General features: G+C 38.9%; 1 non-coding gene across 1 annotated transcript; it reads left to right on the top strand.

The window, feature by feature from the left end:
* Positions 1 to 469: 469 nt before the first annotated feature.
* On the top strand, positions 470 to 574 carry LOC114043575. Its single transcript, XR_003569130.1, has one exon. It is a non-coding gene; the product is annotated as a U6 spliceosomal RNA (small nuclear RNA).
* Positions 575 to 23526: the final 22952 nt, after the last annotated feature.

Below are 23526 nucleotides of genomic sequence, written 5' to 3'. Positions count from 1 at the left end.
GAAGACTAGAAAGGTAGGAGGGGGCTAGGTTATAAAGGATTTTGAATGCCGAACAGCACTCTGTATTTTATCCTGGAAGCAACAGGGAGCCAATGGAGTTTATTGAACAGGGGAGGGGGTGTGTCACGGAGACACACGAGTTTAGGAAAATCATTTTGGTGTCTGAATGGAGGATGGATGAGTGCTGTAATAATGAAGGCATGAGACGATAAAGGTCTGTACCAGAATGATGTCAGTGACAGAGGAGAGAACGGGGCATATTCAAGAGATGTTGCAGAGGTGAAATCAATAAACCCTGGCAAGTTTTGAATATGTTGGGGGGGGTGAGAAACAGTGAGGAGTCCAGGATGATACCTAGATTGTAAGCCTGGGAGACTGGGAGGATGATGGTGCCCTCCACAGTAATACGGAAGGTGTGGGGGGTGGGAGAGATAAGGGTTTAAGAGGAAAGATAATGAGGTCAGTTTTCGACATATTTAGTTTAAGATGTCTGCTGGAGTGCTTGATACAAAGAAGATGAGCATGGCCTCTTTACAAGGATGACATGTAAATCCATGAAGTGTTCCTTGTTTTCTGCTTGCCTTCTCAAGGAAGGGAGAGGGGAGAAAGACAATTTGGAACTCGAATTTTAAAAAACGAATGTTATTTTTTTTTTACGTGTAATTGAGAAAAAATAAAATAAGAGGGAAAAAAAGATCATATGGATGGTAGTCAAGAGGCTAGTTTTGAATCCTGGCTCTGCCTTTTACTCATTTGACTATGTTTATTCATCCCTTTACCTCTCCGGGTGTCTATTTCCTTAGCTATAAAATAAGTCATTTGAACTACAGGCTCTCTGAGGTCCTTTAATGTTCTGTAATGATGATACTTTCGTGTACATTATCTATTTTTATTCTAACAGTCCTATGTGGCAGACAGAGCAGGAGCGGCTGTCTCTTATATAAAGACAAATGGTAAGCATCATGGCACAGTGTATCCACTAGCTGCACTGTGGACTAGATCTGCAGTAAGTTATGAGTTCAAACTCTGCCTTTGACACTTGCTATTTGCATAACCTTGGAGAAATCATTTAATGTCTCTGAACTTTAAGCAAGTTTCTTTATGAAGGAAATTCCCACACAATGAAATCACTAGTCCTTGATATATTACAAAGACGCAGAAAATAAGACTTAAAGAAATTCAGTGGCTTGCCTAAGACCATATAGCTAGTGAGAAATACATATGTGACCCTGGACTTGTGACTCCAAGTTTGGTGATGTTTCCACTCAACGACATTGCTTCCTCTGGGTAGGTTGTTTGTCTCTGATCAAATGCAACATGCATTTAATAGCCACCTACTGTGTGCAAGGCACTGTGCAAGATGACACCATAAAGGCAGAAACACAAAAAAGAGTCACTGTTCTCAAGGAACTTCTCAAGGAACATAATGTTTATTTTTAGTTTTCAACATTCACTTTTATAACATTTTGAATTCTAAATTTTCCCCCTCCTTCCCCTTCCTCCACCCCAAGACGGCATGCAATCTGATATAAGCTATACGTGTACAATCATTTAAACATATTTCCACATTAGTCATGCTGTGAAAGAAGAATCAGAACAAAAGGGGAAAACCATGAGAAACAAAAATAAGAGAAAGAGAGAGAGAGAAAATAGTATGCTTTGATCTGCATTTAGACTCCATAGTTCTTTCTTTGGATGTGGACAGCATTTTTCATTATGAGTCCTTTGGAGTTGTTTTAGATCCTTGCATTGCTGAGAAGAGCTAAGTCTATCAAAGCTGGTCATCACACAATGTTGCTATGGCTGTTGCTGTGTACAACGTTCTCCTGGTTCTGCTCACTTCACTCAGCATCAGTTCATTTAAGTCTTTCCAGGTTTTTTCTGACTTCTGTCTGATCATCCGTTCTTATAGCACAATAGTATTTCATTACATTCATGTACCACAACTTGTTCAGCCATTCTCCAATTGATGGGCATCCCCTCAATTTCCAATTCTTTGCCACCACAAAAAGAGCTGCTATAAAGATTTTTGTACATGTGGGTCCTTTTCCCATTTGTATGATCTCTTTGGGATATAGATCTAGTAGTGGTATTGCTAGATCAAAGGGTTTGCACAGTTTTATAGCTCTTTGGGCATAGTTCCAAATTGCTCTCCAGAATGGTTGGATCAGTTCACTACTCCACCAACAATGCATTAGTACTCCAATTTTCCCACATCTTCTCCAACATTTATCATTTTCCTATTTTGTCATATTAGCCAATTTGATAGGTGTGATGTGTCACGTATCTATATATTAGTTTAATATTTTTTTAAAGAAATTTTTCTTCCTCATCTCAGCTCTTACTTCTTGCTGCTGTCATGGTGTATAGCTCCAGTAAAGACACTCTTCTCCTTCTCCTCTCTATACATTGGAATTTTCTGGTCCTTATATGCTATAGATTAGGATATTGGAAAACTTAGTTTTTTGCAATTGCCTGGAGGGAAAAAGAGAACAATTTATAGTATAACATCAACATTGTAATAACTAAAAAATTTTAAAGACATACAAATTCTGAACAATATAGTAACCACTCATGAGTCCAGAGGATCCAGGATAGAAATGACATACTGTCTGACAGAGAGGCAATATGGCATTTGACATCCATCTTTAGACATGGCAAATGAAGGGATTTGTTTTGCTGACTATTGTTATTCATTACAAAAGTTTTGTATCTGTTTTTGTTTCCCAGGTAGGTGCAGAGGAGGCAGATGGGAAGGAGAAAACTAAATACTCAACAATTGAAAAAAAGAAGATGTGTATTGGACATCTAGTTGGAGATGTCTAAAAGGCAGCTGGAGATATGATTGGAGACCATCAGAGAACTTGGTGCAGGAATTGTAAATTTGAGAATCATCAGCATGAAGGTGGTAATTAAATCCATGAGAACTGACAAAATCACCAAGTGAAGCAGCATGTTGGGAGAAGAGAAGAGAGCCCAGGACAGAACTCTAAGGAGCACCTGTGATTGGAGGGCATGATATCTGGAAGAAGATCCAGCAAAGGAGATGGAGAAGGAGTGGTCATACAGGTGGGAGGTATATAGCTGGAAGTGAGTGGTCTTCAAAAAGTCATTAGCCTCAGCCTAATCCCTTTGACATCATTCTGTTCAGCTACTCTTGGTCTGACTCCTTCACAAACAGCTTTAGGGAAAGCTCAAGGTCTCTCCCCACCATAGCTGAAATGGGCCTTCGTCCTTGGCTTTTATGTTTGTTCTTCTCTGTTCTAGCTGAGGAGATTGGAGATTCTGAACTCATGAATTTCAAATGGTCAAGAGAGACAGTGGAGTCCCAGAAGCCAGGTCCCTAGCCTCTTCCAGTTAGGGGATTTGCTTCAGTCAGGCAAGCTGACATGCCAATCCTCATTATGCTAGAAAGCTTTTTCCTTGATTTAAGCCTTTTAAGTTTTCTCCTTGATTTGAGTTCCTCTTTGGAACTTGTTATGATGAGTTTTTAAAAGCCCATCTTTATAACTCAGGCTCCAAAGAAACCTTGTAGGGGTGTGTGTGTATGTGTGTGTGTGTGTGTGTGTGTGTGTGTGTGGGGGGGTGTGTGTGTGGGTGTGGGTGTGGGTGTGTGGGTGGGGGGGGTGTTTGCTGTATACATTCCAACTGTAAGATTTTATAATTTTTTGTCATTATTATGTGAAAATTACTTCAAATTTCTAGTCTGTTTCACCTTTGTCGATAACATAATACGGCAGCTATGTATTTTCAATATTTTCATTGCAATTCACCATTGTTATGTGAGTTAGACCTTTGGGAAAAAATAATTTTTACCATCATCTTCCTCACTCATGTCATCATTAAGTACAATTGTCATAAATTCTTAGTATCTCCAGATGATCCACAATAGACATGACCTGCTGCCTGACAAAGTGGTGATATAGCATATGATATCCATTTTTAGACATGGCAAATGAAGGAATTTGTTTTGCCAACTACTACTATTCATTGCAAAAGTTTTGTCTTTGTTTTTGTTTCTGGTGGGAGTGGGGAGGGAGTTAGGAAGGAGAAAAACAAATGCCTGACAATTGAAAAGAAAAAGATGTCTACCAGACATCCAGTGCTGAGGAAGAGAATTTAAAAATTAAAGAATTGAACCTCCTCCTTTTGTAGAAGTGAAAACTGAGGGCATTGCTGTAGGCTGGAGCCGACTCAAGCCAGTCCCTTGATGGTTCAGGTCTAGTATTGGAAAGGATCAAGATACTCAGAGGTCATTCAGTAGTTAACAAAAGGAGGTTGACCTAACCATAGCATAGAAAGGATACTCAATAAAGGAAGTGAGTGGTCTTCAACTGCCCCCACTGCCAGTATCCAGTTACTCTGGCAGAGTATGGTAAGCTCTGGGACTTAGGATAACCACCAAGTCTTAAAGGCCGAGACAGACTTCCTATAAGTGGATGTTTTTATGCACTGGGGTGGCCTGAAGCCACCAAAAAGCCACATCAAGGAGATTGACTGAGCCTTAGTACACTGAAACAATCAAGTCTAAAGTACATTGTCCTTGCCTTTTAGAGAAAGAATTAGCCTAACCTACATGGGGGTGGTGGAATCCTAACATAGCCAGGAAAGTGAAGTGACTTGTCCAAAGTCATACAATAAAGACCTGAGACATTGTTCCGAGTCTGCTGGGTCCTGGGTCATACCTCTTCCCCTTAACCAAGCTTCCTTTCTCCAAAGTAATGCCTTAGGCGTTTTTAAAATGACTTCTACAGACTTCACAAATTATATTCAAGTTGACTTAATCATCTAAAATGGAAAACAATGGCAAATGCCTCAAGAAAGACACATAAACGTAAGCATGACTATAGAACATATAGTATAGAGAAATCAATCCAGAAAGACAAATCACAGTGGAAAAAATTATGATAAACATTATGACATTTCGCCATTTCCTGGTTGAAAATAACATAGATTCCTAAAATGACCAATCTTGGCCCCAGTTTAGAAAATGTACATTCTTTCCTTTGTGTGTGTGTGGCGTGGGGATGGGGGGAGAGGGGAATGGAGGAGGGAGAAGAAGGAGGAGATACAAGATATGGGTATAGAATATTACCTATGCTGTCAGACTGAGACTGAGACCATGTTAATGTTTGGTTCATTTCACTGAACTGCTTTTTTCCCTTTTAAAAAATTATTTGTTGTGCAGTGAATAGAGCACTGGCCCTGAAGTCAGGAGGACCTGAGTTCAAATCTGGCCTCAGACACATGACACTCACCAGCTGTGTAACCCTGAGCAAGTCACTTAACCCCAATTGCCTCACCCAAAAAAAAATACTTGTTACAAAGTATCGTTTGCTGGATAGGAACCAGGGGAGAGGTGGCTATATTTGAAAATGAAGGCATTATAAAAGCAAAAGAGATCAATAAAAATTGTTTTAAGAAAAAAAATTATGGTGGGGGGGAGAAAATCAAAGAGAATAGAACAAATTTCTGTGGCTAATTACATAAGGAAAACTGAGGTACATGAGCAGAACAGCAGAAGATCCTGAACTATTATATTTTTATAATGTCATATCTGTTCTATGAAATGACAAGTAGTTAATAATGAAAATAAAATGGCGTGATATAAATATCATATATGAACATGTTATATAATTTTTTCTATGAAAATCTTAAAGTAGAAAAATAAAAAATAATTTCAATTCAATCCAATTCAATAAGGATATATTAAGTATACAGCATAGGCTAGGCACTGTCCAGGGGATGCAAAAACAAAACCAAAGCAGTCCTTGCCCTGAAGAAGTTTACACTACAGGAAATTTAAGAAATTTAGCCTAAAATGCTACCAATGTAGTTTGTTTTCTTAAATGCTGCCTCCTAGAGTTTTAGAAACAGCAATTCCTTGTCCAATGACTCATCTAAATGAATGACCAAAAAAATAATTGAGCCTTTGATTGGTACAGATCTGTGATTTCTTTCAGGAGGGGAACCTTCAGGTCAAAGGCCCTACATCTACTCACAGTGGGTAACTCACTTGTGATTTATACCTTTAAAACTTTGCTTGGAATTTTGTGGTCTTATCAGTGGTCATGAAGTTGGTACCCATGAACAGGAACTTGAACCCAGGTCTTCATGGATTGGTATCTACATTATACTGTTTCTTAAGCTTTCAATTAGAGATCCACAGATTAATGACTCCTTCCAATAACAGACTTGGAATTTGTATTAATTGTGCTGGGTTTGGCGACTCTGAAGGCAGCTACTGAAATATCAGCAAAATCAAGTGAATATTCCCCAACTGATAAATGGTCAAAGGATATGATTAGGCAGTTTTCAGATAAAGAAATTGAAGCTATCTATAGTCATAAGAAAAAATGCTCTAAATAACTATCGATTAGAGAAATGCAAATCAAAACAGTTCCAATGTACCACATCACACCTATCAGATTGGCTAACATGACAAAACAGGAAAATAATAAATGCTGGAGAAGATGTGGGAAAATTGGAATACTAATACATTGTTGGTGGAGTTGTGAACTGATCCAACCATTCTGGAGAGCAATTTGGAACTATGCCCAAAGGGTTATAAAATTGTGCATGACCCAGCAATACCACTTCCAGGTCTGTATCCCAAAGAGATCATAAAAACAGGAAAAGGACCCACATGTACAAAAATCTTTATAGCAGCTCTTTTTGTGGTTGGCAAAGAATTGGAAATTGAGGGGATGCCCATCAGTTGGGGAATGGCTGAACAAGTTGTGGTATATGAATGTAATGGAATACTATTGTGCTATGAGAAATGATGAACAAGCAGACATCAGAAAAACCTGGAAAGACTTAAATGAATTGATGCTGAGTGAAGTGAGCAGAACCAGGAGAACGTTGTACACAGTAACAGTCACAGTGTGCAATGACTAACTTTGACAGACTCATTTCCTTTCAGCAATGCAAGGATCCAAGACAACTACAAAGGACTCATGATGAAAAATGCTATCTACATCCAGAAAAAGAACTATGGAGTCTGAATGCAGATCAAAGAACATTATTTGACCTCTCTTTATTTTTCTTTTTTGTTTGTTTGTTTCTTCTTTCTTACGGTTTCTCCCATTGGTTCTAATTCTTCTTTACAACATGACTAATGTGCACATAGGTTCAATATAAATGTATATGTACAGCCTATATCAGATTGCATGCTGTCTTGAGGTGGGAGGAGGGGAGAGATGGGGAGAAAATTTGGAACTCAAAATCTCATGGAAGTAAACGTTGAAAACTAAAAATATTTTTTTTTAAATCAAGTGACTAAACAAGGTTAGCTCAAACAAAGGAAAGAAGGCTGAAGGCTTGCCATACAGTTGGGATACCACTTAGGTATGTTGTGATTTGGATAATATTTGAGAGAAATATGAAATGAATTAAAATATTGAGGATCCATCTATTTCTTAAGATCCATTGCAGGGATGGGAAACCTGCAGTCTCAAGGCCACATGTGACCTTCTAGGTCCTTGGATGAGGCTTTTTGACTGAGTCCAAGTTTTACAGAACAAATCCTTTTATTAAGGGGATTTGTTCTGTGAAGTTTGGATTCAGTCAAAGGGCCACACTTGAGGGCCTACAGGGCCACATGTGGCCTCGAGGCCACAAGTTCCCCAACTCTAGTCCAATGTATAAATACCATTCTATAATTAACCTGGCTGTCCCTGAGATCCATCACTTGAATTTGTACCAACTTCAGGAACTGGTTCCTGACAAAATCCTATATTCAGAAACTACTTTTCCTCAAAGATTCCAGTGTGCATCATTAGAATTCAGATTAATATTTTTTATCCCTTAAAACAATGTAGGCCTTCTATTAATTGCACTGGGAAACTGTGTCCAAGTTTCCTTCTGTGCTCAGTGAGTCTGCGAATTAATTCATCCTCTTGTTAAAATTCCAGCTTCTGTTATCACCTGCTGCTTTGAAGGCTCAGGGTTGCATTTCCAGCCCTTCTCTGTCAGCTGCCAACTACATTCGCTGGAGGCAGCTAAGAAGTGAATCTTTGAGCAGAGAAAATCCACCTAGGGGAGGAGAGGCAGCTTTGACTTGCAAACAGCATCCAAGAACCCAGCAGAGATATCTGGAGAACCACCTGAATCATCGATCCGCAAAGCCATCATGAAAAGCAATACCTTTTCCAGCCCAGATCAGAGCAGAGACTTAGATGGAAAGCTGCCGGGAAAAAGAACCTTGTTCTCCAAATGCCTACAAGACTAAGGGCTCAATCAGGCCCTTACCATGATGCTATCTTGTGTAAACTCTTACCTGCAATTGGTATCAAGCTCAGTAGCCACCATTCCCTGTAAGCATTCCTGAAATACATGTGACTTACACATTTAAAGGTTTAATGTTACCTTTGAGGAAATAAGCCAGGATCACTGATTAAAAGAATATTTATTTTCTAGCAGCTCCTCCATAAACCTCATACATTTTCCTGCCTGCCAAGCTATAATTAATTTGCTGATGTGCCTTGCCTGTCCCAGGACTTCTGCTGCACAACACGAGTATTTCTCATTAAAATGAGTCCTGGAGGCACTTTGTTATTGTTTAGTCCATGAGAAATATTGACAGAGTTTTTTTTTTCTTTTCCCCCTCCATGTGTTTTATAAATGTTAAATGTAAAAGAATTTGTGTGTATGGGTGTGTGTGGGTTATGTGTTTGAGTGTACATCTTTGAACTATTCTTTATCAATAATGCATTGAAATCACAAGGAGAGTAAAACCACTGGGCAGCTGAGTCAACTGTGATGTTTGGGGGGATTGTATCTGCCTCAAAATCTTCAGATGACAAGGTTCCAGGTGCCTCATGAAGGCACCTGTGAGAAGCCTGCACTGATTTCTCCTCGTGTAGTGTTCATCTGTGCACTATTATTGTGTTTTGGGATGTGGGGAGAGCTGTTTAGATGACAGGACTAGTGGGCATGAACAGCATGCCCAATCCTATATTTGTTTATTAAAATGCTGCCTGAAATGAAAGAACACTTGTATGTTGTTTTATGCACTCCATCTCTGTGTCACCAGCAATTATCTATTAATATTTGGGTCTTGTTTGCCTTACTTAGATCCCAGCCCCACTGGGAAGTGATCATTCCTTCTCTGTGATAGTCTACACAGTGCCAGATTTACTGCCAGTTTAAATAAATGTTAAATAAGTAGAAGAATATCTAGCCAGCCAAGAAGACTAGTACTCTCACTAGCAGGAGAGGGAAGTAATAACCTAAAACATTCTACTAGAGATGCCCTTGTAAAAGCATGGGGGTGGAGGGAGGGGTAGAAAGTCATTTGCTCCATTTTTCTTTTAGCGTCAAATGCTGTTTAATTATTTCAAGCTATAGGTAAAAAAAATAAATAGCCATTAGCTCTTCTGTGAAGACTTCTCCTATTCTTTTCATTAATTGAGAATTAAATAATACCAATGACTTTCTGAACAGCTACATGATGAGGATAGAATTGCTGCATTTTATTGGCAGGGTCTGCAAGTATATTATGATCCAAATAACTAAATAAGAAATATAATTCCTAAGACTATTTGTCCTCTCAAAGATGAATGAAGGCTATAGGGAATCTACAGGGAAACTCTTCCTGTCTTTTGTAAAGTTTATGGCATTTGCTTCAGTACACAGGCCCTACCTCCATATTCTGCACACAATGGGTGTTCAGTAATCACTTGAAAATAAATGACAATCCCAAAATTTTCTTACATAGTTTAGATGAGCAAGATGGATATCACTGTGTTCATGGGGTTTCATTTCTCTAAAAACTTAAAAATCTGTTCTCACTAGCTAAAAAGATGAAAGCTCCAAGCTGGAAAGGTAAAAGCTGATGGGAGATGTCATCGAGGTCTATAAAGCTGCCAACCACTGACATAAGATAAAGACAGACCATTAAAAGGCTTTCAGAAAGCTTCAAGTCTGCAGTTTTAGGATCCTTCCCTCACAGGTTGTCTTTTTTCTCCTACACCATAAATGTAGCCATTTGCTACAATGCTCTACTCTTCAATCTTGTCCTCTTTTTCTGCTATATCTCAGCAGTTTGCATACCCTCTCTACCACTTCTAGGCGAATGACTCCTGAATCTCTACCTACAGCCCTGGACTCTGCTTTGAGATTCAGATCTACTTCTCTAGCCACATAGATGGTCTACAGATACCTCAGATCAATGTGTCCAAAAGTGAGGAAGCTGGGCAGCTAGAAGGCACAGTAGATAGAGCACAGCCCTGAAGTCAGGAGGACCCGAGTTCAGATCCGGCCCCAGACCAAACACTTGACACTTACTAGCTGTGTGACCCTGGGCAAGTCACTTAACCCCAATTGCCTTAAAAAAAAATGAGAAAGGAAATAAGCATTTACATAGAGCCTACTTTGTGTCAGACACTGTGCTAAGCACTTTTACAAACATTATTTCATTTGATCCTCACAACAACTCTGAGAGAAACTTGCTATTATTATCATTATTTACGATTAGGAAAACTGAGACAAATAGAAGTTATCCAGGGTCACACAACTAGTAAGTGTCTGAGGATGAATTTTAACTCAGATCTTCCTGATTTCAGGTCCAATGCTCTATCCACTATATCACAGAATTCTTTCTTTCAACCCTGGCCATCTCAAGAGCTATGCTATTTATTTTAATGATTTCACTATTTTCAAAAGTGAACATGTATAAGATGGGGGAGATGCTGCTAGACAGTAATTTTTCTGGAAAAAAATTCAGTTTTGATGAACTTCAAGGTCAATAGTGTAATATGGCAACCAAGAAAGTGAATGAGATCTTAAGTTACATCAAAAGGCACAACATCCAAGAATAAGGAAGTCATCGTCACATTGTATTCAGGAGCATTATATTCAATTCTGTGCAGTATATTTTAGGGAGTAAATAAGCTAGAGAGTATCAAAAGAAAGGAAACAAATCAATAGATAAACATTTATTAAGTGCCAACTATTTGCCAAACACTGTCTGGGGGATACAAAGAGGCAAAAGACAGTCCCTGCCCTCAAGAAGCTCACAGTCTAATGGGGAAGACAGCATGCAAACAAATATATACAAAGCCAGGTATACACAGGATAAAGAGGAAATAACAGAACAAAGGTACTAGAATTAAGAGGGTTGGAAAGGCTTTCTGTAGAACGCAGGAATTTAGTTGACACTTAAAAGAAGCCAAGGGGGCCAATGGTCAAAGCAGAGAAGGGAGAGCATCTGGGCATGGGGCACAGTCAGAAACAATGCCCAGAGCCAAGAGATGGAATATCTTATTCATGGAACAGCCAGGAGGCCAGTGTCACTGGATCAAAGAGTACATGTCGGGAGTAAGAAGTAAGAACGCTGGAAAGGGAGGAGTGGGCTAAGTTATGAAGGGCTTTGAATGCTGAACAGACATTTTGTATTTGATCCTAGAGGCGATAGGAAGTCAATGGAGCTTATTGACTATAGGGGTGACATGATCACTTGTGCTTTAGGAAAATCATTTTGGCAGCTGAAAAGAGTATGAATTGGAGTAGGGAGAGACTTGAGACTAATAAACCCATGAGCAAGCTATTGCAATAGCCCAGGCATTAGGCGACAAGGCCTGCACCAGAGTGGTAGCAGCGTCAGAGTAGGGAAGGAGACTTGTTGAGAATTGTTGCAAAGGTGAAATCAATAGACCTTGACAACAGATTGGATGGGGGTGAGAGATAGTGAGGAGTCCAGGATGACTCATAGTCTGTGAGCCTGAGGGACTGGAAACAATGTTGCCCTCTATAGTAATAGAGAAGGTCGCAGATATAGACATTTTAAAGGAAAAGATAATGAGTTCAGTTTGGGGCACATTTAGTTTAGGATGTCTACTAGACATCCAGTTTGAGATATCTGAAAGGCAACTGGACTTGCCAAATTAGAGGTCAGCAGACAGTTTGAGGCAAGATAGGTAGATTTGAGAGTCATCAGCCTAGAGTTGGTAATTAAATCCATGCAAGCTGATGAAATTACTAAGTGAGGTAGTAGAGGCTCTATACTATCTATCTATCTATATGAATATATGTACATTATATACTATATATACTCCCTCTATACCACAGAAGAAGAAGAGAAGAAGGCTCAGGACAGAACCTTGAAGCAACATCTACAGTTAGAGGACATGATCTGGAAGAGGATCCAGAGACAGAAAAGGAGATCAAGAAGAAACAGTCAGATAGGTAGGAGGAGAACCAGGAGAGTGGTGTCCTGAAAACTTAGAAAGAAGAGAGTATAAAGAAGAGAATAATGAAGAGGGACAAAGGGTGCAGAGAGGCCAAGCAGAATGGCAATTGAGAAAAGGCCACTGAATTTGGCAACTAAGAGATCGCTGATAAACTCGAAGAGGGCAGTTTCAGTGGGGAAGGCATACTGTAAGAGATAAAGCAGAGAGTGAAAGGAGAGAAAGTAGAGGTACCTACTGTACAAACAGCAGAAGAGATATAGAATGATAGTTAGCAGGGATAAAAAGATAAACTTTGGGATTTGGGGGATGGAGAAAACATAGACACATTTGTAGGCAGTAAGGAAGGAGATGGAAAAAGATTATAAATAAGTGGAAGAGTGAGGATGACGGAGACGATAATCTATTGGAGGAGACAGAATGGAATAGGAGCACTTGAACATGGAGAGGAGTTAGCTTTGGCAATGAGCAGGGCCCTTCATCATATGAGACAGGGGTAAAGGAGGAGGTAGTGGTAGGATATATCTGAGTGATAAGAGAGGAGGAAGAGGGGAAGAAAGAGAGGTCATGGTGAATGGCCTCAATTTTTTTTGTAAAATATGAGACAAGGTTCACAGCTGAGAGTGGGGGCAAAGGGAGGAAGAAGTATAAGAGTATAAGGAGGGATGAAAAGGTTTGGAAAAACTGCTGGAGAGTGGTATAGTGAGTTGATAAGGGAAGTATATAGTAAGATTGCCTAGCAGCAGAGAGGGCTCAAATTAAGTTCTGCAACATAAATTTGTAGTAGGCCCAGTAAGAACAGTTATGTGACTTTTCTCCATCTTTGTTCAGTAGCACATATGGAAGAGTGAAGGCATTAAAATGGTGGGAGTGATCCAAAACTAAGGCTTGTTTGGGATTACTAGAAATATAATAAGCGGTCTATAAATTTAAGAGGAGGGAAGTGTAGAGCTGAATTGGTTCACTGCGAGATCAAGATGGGAAAAGGACAAAGGGGATAGGGCAGGGGAGATGGCCTGGGAGAGAATTCAAACAATTGGAGGTCATGGTTTGGACAAAGAGTAGTGTTTTGTAAGGGAAGCCAGAGGGAGAGATGAGAAACCAGTAGATTATATTCAGAAGGGCCTTTAGTCTATTCCATATGAAGAAAACTGGTTGAAGTATTCAAGTAGAGACAGGATATTTTCTACTATGGATGCTGGAGAAGGGATGCCTGCATTCAGCAGAAGGATGGGTTTAATGACCTCCAAAATCCCTTCCAACTCAGATACTAGAGCTATGAGTAAATTGGAGCTAACCAAGGCAAATCTCTGTCCTTTGAAGGATAACTGGCATAATCTTATAAAGTTCAGTTTTGGACATGTTAAATTGATGATGTCTGTTAGACATCTAGTTTGATATATCTGAGAGGCCATTGGGGTTGCCAGATTGGAGGTCAGCAGACAGACTGGGGCAAGATAGGTAGATTTGAGAATCATCAGCCTAGAGATAGTAATTAAATCCATGGAACTGATTAAAATCGCCAAGAAAAGTAGTATTGAAGGAATAGCAAAGAGGGCCCTGTGCTGATAAATATTTAATAACCTGATGGGGGGCAGGGGGTTGGGAGAGGAGAAATTTACACACTACAAACTTTTTCACTGTCTTAAGTCTAGACAGTCAGCAAAAGAATAAATCAAGCCCCAATTTATAGCATTTGCTGATATCTAAAGTGTAAGTGATCACACCAAAAATGTAACAATCAACCCTATATAAAAATAACCTGGCTGAAGTTCATCCCTCATTCACATCTTACTCCTCTGCATGCATTCTACATTCTAGACAAACTGTCTTACTCACCAGCCCAAATATAAGCCATTCTATCTCCTGCCTCTGTGTACAGTTAGATGCGGCAGTGGATAAATTACAGGGCCTTGGTTTGAGCTAGCTTCAGCACACCGAACTTGGTGTGACAGGATCAACGGAAGGACACAGAAAAGTGGACCATGAGAGAAAGAGCATAGTATAATGAAAGGAGCTTAAACTTCATAGTCAGAGAACCAGGCATCAAATCTTGCCTCTGACATTTAAAGTCTCTGTGACTTTGGACAGGTCACGTAAGGGTCTCCGGTGCTTAGTACAGTCCTGGCACATAGTAAGCGTTTAATAAATGTTTATTTACGGATTGAGTGTTTCTTCATCTGTAACGAGATGGGAGTCTCTTCCAGCAGTATGTGTATGATCTTATGAGCTGGCCTAATCCAGCGTAGCCTTTCTTATGTTCAGGAGCCATATAGGGATCTAATTTCTCTGTGCTGATTTTCAACACGTTAAAAAGACTTTTGATCATTACTTAGTGCAACAAGAACCAAATCACTTTTCAAGGGCAGTTGATAATGACAACAAATGCCACATGAGTCAGCCTGGCCACTTTGGAGAAGCAAGGAAACAGGTGGGGATAGAACTTGTGGGAAAGAACTGGGCTCATTACATAATGTGTCCTATTACAATAAATACTGGTTTCCATTTCCTTAATTTACAAGGATTCAAAGGAGCATTTGTGGAAGCTTGAATTTAGAATTCAGTTACATTTCGAGCTGGTATATTTGGATCCTTTACTAGACATGTGCTGAAGGCTGCTACCAATCCAAAAATTTGTCAAAAAGAATAATAAGGGATATGAATATTTTCAAGAAACTTCTAGGATTAGCAAATGCTGAAGTTCAAAACATCTGTTCTCCAAAAGTTCCCTCTTCATTTCCAAGCTCTGAATGGACAAATGAGGTTTTCTTTTTTTTTTTAATTGGATTGTAAGAATTGTATTTAACAATAGTAACTTATACTTACACAATCCATTAAGTAATATACCTACTTTTCTCATCACAGCCCTGTGAGGTTGGTAGTATATGTATCTATAGTGAATGTCTGAGGACCATGCCACCCACTTACACAAAGGCTGGATCCCCCAGGGGATGGCTACCCTAGTTCAAGATTCTTTTCAAGTTGAGGGGTGGTCCCAACTGTTAACTTAAAGTATTGTGGTATTCCATTACATTCATGTACTCATTATTTGTTCAGCCACTTTGTTTCCAGTTGTTTGTTACCCTCCCACCAAAGCACTATTACCGAAAAAAAACCTTTATTTATAGCCTTCCAATGTTTTAATTTACTTTATTTACTAATATGGCAGGAAAGAACAGTTCAATTCCAAGATTTCAACAGCTCTGTGTAATCTCACAGAACATCAGCCCACTGAAAAGAGCATCAGCTAGCCATTGCCTGCAAAGCCATTTTATGAAAATGGTTTTAAGTTGTATTGTTGAAGTCCTGAGTGGATCTCACTATTCTTTGAGCTGAGAAGATTATTTTCTTTATATTTTCTGTTTATTAGTTTTCTGATGGAATTGCCCTATAGTATTTCACTAAAACATCAGACTTAGAGTAGTTACCTTAGTCTTCTGTCTTTCCCATGTGCTTTTCCCATATACACGGCTCAAAAGCTGAAATTACTCTGTTAAGGCTGAAATGCTCGGGGGCTTGTGTCTGCAAAAAATATAGATTTAGAAATCATTTTTCTAAACCTCAAAAAAGAAATGCATGTACCAAAAGCATCTGAAAAGGATTTTTTTCATATTTTTATCATAGTGACTAACCAATGAAAATTTAGACTGCCTCGAAATTGACTAGATTTACTGAACTGTGTCTTCAAAGAGAAGGTTGTTTTATGAAAGAAAAGAGCTGGTGTGGTTTTTTTCTGATCAGAAGATTATCTAGTTTGAAGTGAACTGTTATTTCAAAATAAATGAGAAGCAGCAATAGTAGCTAAGTGAAATCCCAGGAGACAATTCTGGCTTTGAACTGAAAGTGGAGGGAGTATTACACAAATGTGTAAATTTCTGGCAAGACCATCAGACTGAGGTTTCCTTCAGAGCAATGAAGCATAATAAATCTTCAGCCTGTTTGATAGCCATCAGGGCTTCCAAAAGGAAATGTGTTTTCAGATGCCCTGGAGTGCTGATGATGTCCTTAATTTCACAGGGATCCCCCAAAAATATAAATTGGGTAAAAGAAAAGTTCTTTCCCCCCCTCCCTTTCCAATTCTCCAACTACGTTTCCACTGCTCAAACCCATCTCCTGGTAAATGGAAGAAATGACTATTTTCTGCAAGAGGAAAAAGAGGAATAGGCAGGATATGACTGAGAGATTCCTTAAACAAATAGATTAGAAAAAATAACAGTCACAAACTGAAAGATTTTTGAAGACACTTCTTTTTTCCTTTTCCCAAAAACCATTTTCAGGGAAAGTTGATTCTACTTTCAAAGACATGCCAGTTCAGTTATTCTATGGTGATCTAGATAGGAAAAAATACAATTTTAGAATTTCTCAGATTGATTTGGGTTTCTTCACACAGTCCTACTCATATGCTTCCTTGGGGCATGATGGTGCCTAACAAAGGTCATGCTAATGGAGCACAAGCTATGACAGGCTTTATTGTGCTGAAGAGGCTTGAAGCATAGATCTAGCAACAACCTAAATCTACTTTTCAAAGAACAGGCTTAGCAAAATTTAGAGAAACTCAACACCAGCAGGCTGAGTACTTTGCAATGAATTCTTTAGCCTGGTAACCCATGAAACAAGGAAAAATACAAAATGACCCTCAGTCCTATGTCTGACCTAACCTTTTTATTTCTATAACAGTAGCAGAGTAGCAGGAAAGGGGTTAGAGTGGGTTAGATGTCTCAGTTTTTAGATCACTTATCTATTTGTCTATCAATCTATAGCTATAGATACATAATAACATAGCTTGTAGTACTCTAAAAAGAAGATCTTTTCTGAATGACCAATGAGCGGACATACTACTAAAACTAAATCATATGAATCTTGACTCTCTCCCTATAAGTGAAAGCAAAAGGAAAGGGAAATTGTGGCTAAATGGAAGGATGGCTCATTGGTTCTCTTTGGAGGAGCAAATAAAGGAATTAACAGTTGGTTTTATCATGTGAGTGAAAGCAACAAAAAAAAAACCCATCATTTTGTGGGACATTTGATCACTTTGTGCTGGAATTTTCATTGTTCTGTTTTTATAGCTTTTGTGAGGGGTGAGGGAAGAAGGGTAAAGAGCAGAGAAAGACGAAGGATTTTCATTTTTAAAAATGTAATTTAAAACATAAACTGACTGTATAGTTCTGAATCAGAGTCATAACTAAAATAAAGTGACTGAGGCTTTGACTCAGAATGCTAAATGCTTAAGTTGTCAGGAGCACAGAAAAAGAAAAAAATTATACCTAGTTAGTGAGAACAATAGGTTAAACAATAGGAGAGGGTGGTGGCAACTTCAACAGAAAGAAGTAAGAAGTGATTTGGGTAGTCATATTCGATGACAGTTTATTCTATTTGAGGGCATCTCTAATTTTAGAGACATTTTTCCTGATATTAAGACAAAATCTGCTTAATGAAAAACTACACCTAATGTAGTTTTTTTTATTAGATGGCTGCCAATAAAAACTGTAAGAAATAGATTTTTTTGTCAAAAATTTTCAGGACCCAGAGTATGAACAGAATGAGGGATAAGGTCTTAGGGTAGCTCAAGGGTTTCAATCAAAGGATTAAGAAATAAATAATTTAGAGGCAGACATCACATCTCAAGAAGTGAGCAGCATGATCAAGCTGTTGGAGAGGAGAAGTGCTCCTGGGCCCAATGACCTTCTGGCTGAGTTACTGAGTTACTTCTAATAACTATCTAAGCAAAACTTTGGCGGCTCTCTTCAATGGCATGTACCATAGAAGAAAAGTGAATTGACCAGCACATTGAAACAAAGGACAATAGCAATTATATTTTTTAAAGTAATAAAGAGTAGAGACAAGAAGCCATTAATATTACTAAACATTGACAATAAAGGCTTTTTTAGAATTCTTATGGCCAAGGCAGACAAGGAGAGGAGAAGAGGAAATGCACAAGGCATAGACATGCAAATCCATGAATGGATGAAAATACCTTACAAATAAAAGTGTTTGAAGTAATGAAGCTATGGGACATTGCAGAGCAGGCCAAAGAAACGAGGGAGGGAGGATATTTAGCAATACCAGCGCAAGAATAAGCTTTTCATCAGATAAACCATTGTTTTCTTTTGGTATAAGGCAATGGACAAACTAATGAAATATGTAAGGATTATATAGACCAATATAATCAGTCAGTCAGTCAACAAGCATTTATTTAGTGCTTGCTACATACAAGGCATTGTGCTAAGCATTAAGGATACAGTCGGCGATTTTTTCAGTTGTGTCTGACTCTTTGTGACTCCTTTTGGGATTTTCTTGGCAAAAATATTCTTTCTCCAGCTCATTATATAGTTGAGGAAACTGAGACAAACAGGATTAAATGACTTGCCCAGGGTCACACAGCTAGTAAGTATCTGAGGCCTGATTTGAACTCAGGAAAATTCCAGGCTCCAGGCTTGACCTATTCACTGCACCACCTAGCTGCCATTGAAGATACAAAGAAAGAAAAAGTTTCTGCCTTCAAGAGCTCATAATCTAAAGGAATATAACCAACATTCTTATATTGAGTAACTCACTAGGGCAAGTTTCATTTAAGATCACTATGGGAATAAGTCCAAAGTAGATCCGCCCTGTGTATGTGGTCAGTGTGCCCCCATTCATAAGGAAATGCCAGACGTGAGAAAGATGATGAAAAGGAGCACTGATAAAAAAGGAGGCTGACTAAAAAGAGAACAGAACAGAAAAGAAAAGAACTAAAGGATGGGACAGTGAGAATTTTCAGTGCACATTTTTGAAGGCAAAGGGAAGGCAGGAAAGCAGGAAGGAAGGAAGGAAGAAAGGAATTAAGGCAAGAAAAAAGGAAGGAAAAAATAGAATATTAGATAGATATGGATTTATGAAGTGCTTACTATGCATCAGACATTGTATATATGTATATTGTATTTTGTGTATATGTGTGTATGTATGAATACATAAAATGATAAGAAGTTAGTGAAGAAATAGCAAATAGCGACTTTGATCATAAAATAAAAGCTGATAAATTGAAGGATAGGTTTTTTTAATGCCTTAAAGGTCTAAGCAAAGAAAAGCTGCCTACAGAACATTTAACTTAACAAACTGGTGTTTAAAACTATTCTAAAGTTGCCAGGCTAGAAAGGAAAACACCAGCCCAAGAGAAAGATGTGGGCAGAAAACTCAGTAATGCCTGACCTCTGAGTGGGCCATAATGAAAGGCTTTTAAATCCACCTGGGAAAAAGTTAGGGGAAAAGAAGAGTGGATAAGCTATGCCCATAAAGAAAGGATTTGACCAGAAGGATAAAACACACTTAAGAAAAGAGAGTGGAGCAGCAAGAAAAGGGATAAGAAAGAATGCTTGCAAAACTTCTCTGGTTTGATGGGGAAAGAATTATAAATATGTAAAACATGTAAATGAATTTTATAATTAAAAAGCCCCTACAGTCTCTGTCTCAGTAGCTTTTTAAGGAAAGGGCTAAGTTATCTTTCTAGGAGGATTTGAAAGTATTTGTGCCTGCAAGGAAGAAAATGGACTTACCAAATAACATTAGACTGTAGTATAGAAAGAACACTCTCTTTAGAGTCACACAAAACCTGGGTTTGAGTCTTGATTCTGCTGCCCACTGCCTGGGGGAAATTGGACTAGTCACATCCCTGGACCTCACTTACTTCACCTGTAAAATCAAAGGACTGGAATAGATCATTGTAGGTGACTTTTAACTCTAACTCCTAGGAACTTTTCTTTTTTTGGCAAAGCAGTTGGGGTTCAGTGACTTGCCTAAGGTCACACAGCTAGTGTCAAGTGTCTGAGGCTAGGTTTAAACTCAAGCCCCTTCGGGGCCAGTGCTCTATCCCCCGCACCACCGGGCTGCCCCATTCCTAGGGACTTTCAATTTTCTGATGGTAATTCTTAATATAATTCATTTGGATTCAGCTACTGGATGAAATCAGATGACAAAACATATTGAGATTGGTTGAAAAAATTAGACATGCCTCTGGGCCTCTGTATGTCAGAGAGATTCTAGAAAGAGCATTCCAGCTACTGCTTTGAGAGTCCATCTTTAGGAGAATTTTGAGGAGCCAGACAATCTCCCTGTCTCCCTCCCCCAGTGACCATGTCTTCAAAGAGACTTCGCCATAACAAACGATGATTCCAGTCAGAAGTTGAGAAAAGATAAACCAGACATACTAAGGAAAAGCAGATTTGGGGAACATAAGTCTTTGGGAGAAGTGTGGCTTCAGGACTCTGAATGAGCATGAACCCTCAGGGCCCAGCACATTTTATTGGGTAATTTCATGGGGACTCCAGAAAGAGACAGCAGAACTTCCTTACAACCAGTAGCTCTGAGTTTCTCCTTTGCCATATGCCCTCTTTAAACTGAAGCCCATTTTTCCCTGGATTCTGTATGTAATTGTGGGATAATGTGCCCCAAGCTTTGATGAGGAATGTTTTGTCCAATAGTTCTTACAGCTGGATAATCAATGGGGAGCAAAGGGTAGGGGGCACTCAAGCATGGCAACCCCTCAGAGTTATCCCTAGAACCCTAAGTGGAGGATTAGTAGGCTGCCTTCTGGAGAGTGGAGTGAGGATTGGGAAAGTAGCCTGGAGGATATGATCCACCACGCTGCTTCATTCAAATAATCAGGAGATGGTTTAATTCTAGAGTGTAAATAAGGAACTTGAAAATATTTTCTTCTCATTTACATAGTTTTCAAACCCACAGCACACTTTACAATGAATGTTTATTTGTGCAAAAGAAAAGTTTAGGATTAGAACAGAAGGAATGCAGATGGAGGTATGAATACTCCTTTTTCCCACAATTCTACACAGAGCCTAAAATGCCTGTATATTAACTTTTTCCATTTTTAAAATCAAACATATGAGTATTTTACCTACTAAATTGGGAGTAGGGGGAGAAATGCAATATGGTTAGGCATGATATAGAAAGATCTAGAAAAGGCAAAGTAAGGTTCCTGCCCCAATGGTAAAAAGGTTATTTCAACCCAGACCAATTTAAGTTGTTAAAACAATCTGACCTGATTATACCTCTTCGCAGTGTCCAGAGGAACAACTATAAGGAATCCGAACACGAAAACAAAAATGTATAGTGGAAACTGTTAGTTTATGATCCAATATCTACAATACTTGGCAAAGGATATATACATATATGTACATGTACAGATAGATAGATAGATAGATACATAGATAGATAGATAGATAGATATAGATATAGAGATATACACACTCTTAAAGGGCAAAACAATATCACCCAGCACCTTAACAGAGTTCCAGGCATATAAAAAATGCTTAATAAATACTTGTTGAGTGACTAAAAGAGCAGCAATAAAATACATCATGTATATTCCATCCCAACTGGCCTCCTTCCTGTTCCCCACATACAACATTTCACCTTCTCTTTTCATGCCTTTTCACAGGCTGCCTCCATGATTGTAATGCATTTTCCCTTCCCATCTTTGCTTCCTGAAATCCTTAATACCCTCCAAGGATCAGAACAAGTACTCCCTCTTATACAGGTCTTTCTTGACCACCTAGTACTTAACCTTTCCCCACCACCCTGCCAAAATGATTGCACTTTTGATTTGCTTATCTGTGCTCATGTTCTAACATTCCAGTAAACTCTTTGAGGGCAGGGGATGCTCTTCATTTTTTGTCTTTTGATCCCCAGTGCTTAATACGATTGTATTTCAAGTCTTTGAGATAAAAAGATACTTGGGAAGATGGGGGATACTCATGAAATAAATGGGAAATGATTTTATTAAATAAATCTGACAAGTGTAAGTTGGTATAGTGCCAACTGAATAAGCTACAGAGGAGCCCTGAGAGAGGAGGGTAGCAAGTGGCAGCAAGCAGGTGATCAGCCACCAATGACTCTCGAAGCAGAAACGTCCCATAAAAATGGAGCTGCACTCTGCTTTCTCTTTTCCTGAATTAGAATTCATTTTTCTAAAAATTCAGAGACTTGGACTTATTCCTTAAAGTTAAGCCATTCTTTGGCATTGAAAGGAATAACCGATGATGTTATATGAAAAATTCCACCACCCATATTCACCACCGCCAAATTTATTTTCCAACTCCCCAAATTAAGACAATCTCTAAAGAAATGTTCATTTATTAGCAACTTGTATTTGACAGTTTATTTCATGTCAGCCTCCAGCTTTCCTTGGCAAGTTGATTTGCATAATGTGTTTTTATGTCTAAATGGGAAACTGAATGCCTCCATGTGGTCTTTAAATGACAAGTGCTTGTCAGCTTTATGCAATATTCAGAAGTAATAGATCCAAATCACAACAGCACTCACTGAGATGTTAAAAAAAAAACTTGTTGTGTATCCTTCCTTGACAAATTTACACTTTGGTACAGAATTGTCAATTAGACACTCCGTGTGTTAAACAGTTTAGTTCAACTGTGAAGGAATTTACTATAGCTTTATTCTACAGTGCTCTGAGTAATTACAATTCACATTACCATTCTCCCCCCACCCCTAGCCCCTTTCAAACAATGCAGCTCAGGGAATAATCTTCAGATGACCTTGGCAAGATATCTTCAAGAACTTCTGTTTTAATTATTTTAGGAAACGTGAAGGTTTTATGATAATGGCTGCAAGAGCTCTGAGAAATCCATTGTGAGCTTCACATTTTCAAAAGTCCTTGGGCTTGATATTTTAGGACAGCGAAATGAAGCTGCCTGCACAGTATTTAAATATTAAGTCACACTGTTTTACAGGGTACCTATCCCCCATTATGTATATTTCCACATTTCGTTGTAATAGCTCTCATCTTGTTTTAACATCCTCACCTCATGCACATCAGCATTGGCAACAAAGATAGAATTCATGAAATTTCCATTACATGGCCAAATGACAAAAATACAAAGCCACTTGTCTCAGGTGTCTTTTCAGCTGTAGGTTGACAAGGAGGAAACTATTGCTAGACAAATAGCCACTCATATAGCTTCAGCTTGTTCCTTGCCCTCTTCCTTAGCATAAACTCCATTCCCTCCCACTGGTAACTAGTCTAGTCATAGGACAAGCTTAGAGTTGTGTATCAAGCACAGTGGTTTAGGTCAGAGAACAATAAAAAAATATTAGATTGGTCCTGGGTCCATCATTTCAGAAAATGACAGAGCCATGACTAACAGAGGGCTAACAGAGCTATGGTATAGGGCACATATTTCCTTGAAGTGCCCACTCTGTCCCCATGCTTCATAGTCATCCGCACACACACACACACACACACACACGCACATCCAGATCATGTTGCTCTGACATCCCTCTCTTTGATCCACCTTTCTTCTCCCCCCCTGCCTATTCAGTCTTGGGC

This window comes from Vombatus ursinus, unplaced genomic scaffold (assembly GCF_900497805.2).
Source record: "Vombatus ursinus unplaced genomic scaffold, bare-nosed wombat genome assembly UNPS02014769.1, whole genome shotgun sequence".
Lineage (NCBI taxonomy): Eukaryota > Metazoa > Chordata > Mammalia > Diprotodontia > Vombatidae > Vombatus > Vombatus ursinus.
Note: the sequence above shows the minus strand (reverse complement) of the source record. Positions and strands in the feature narration are given on the sequence as shown.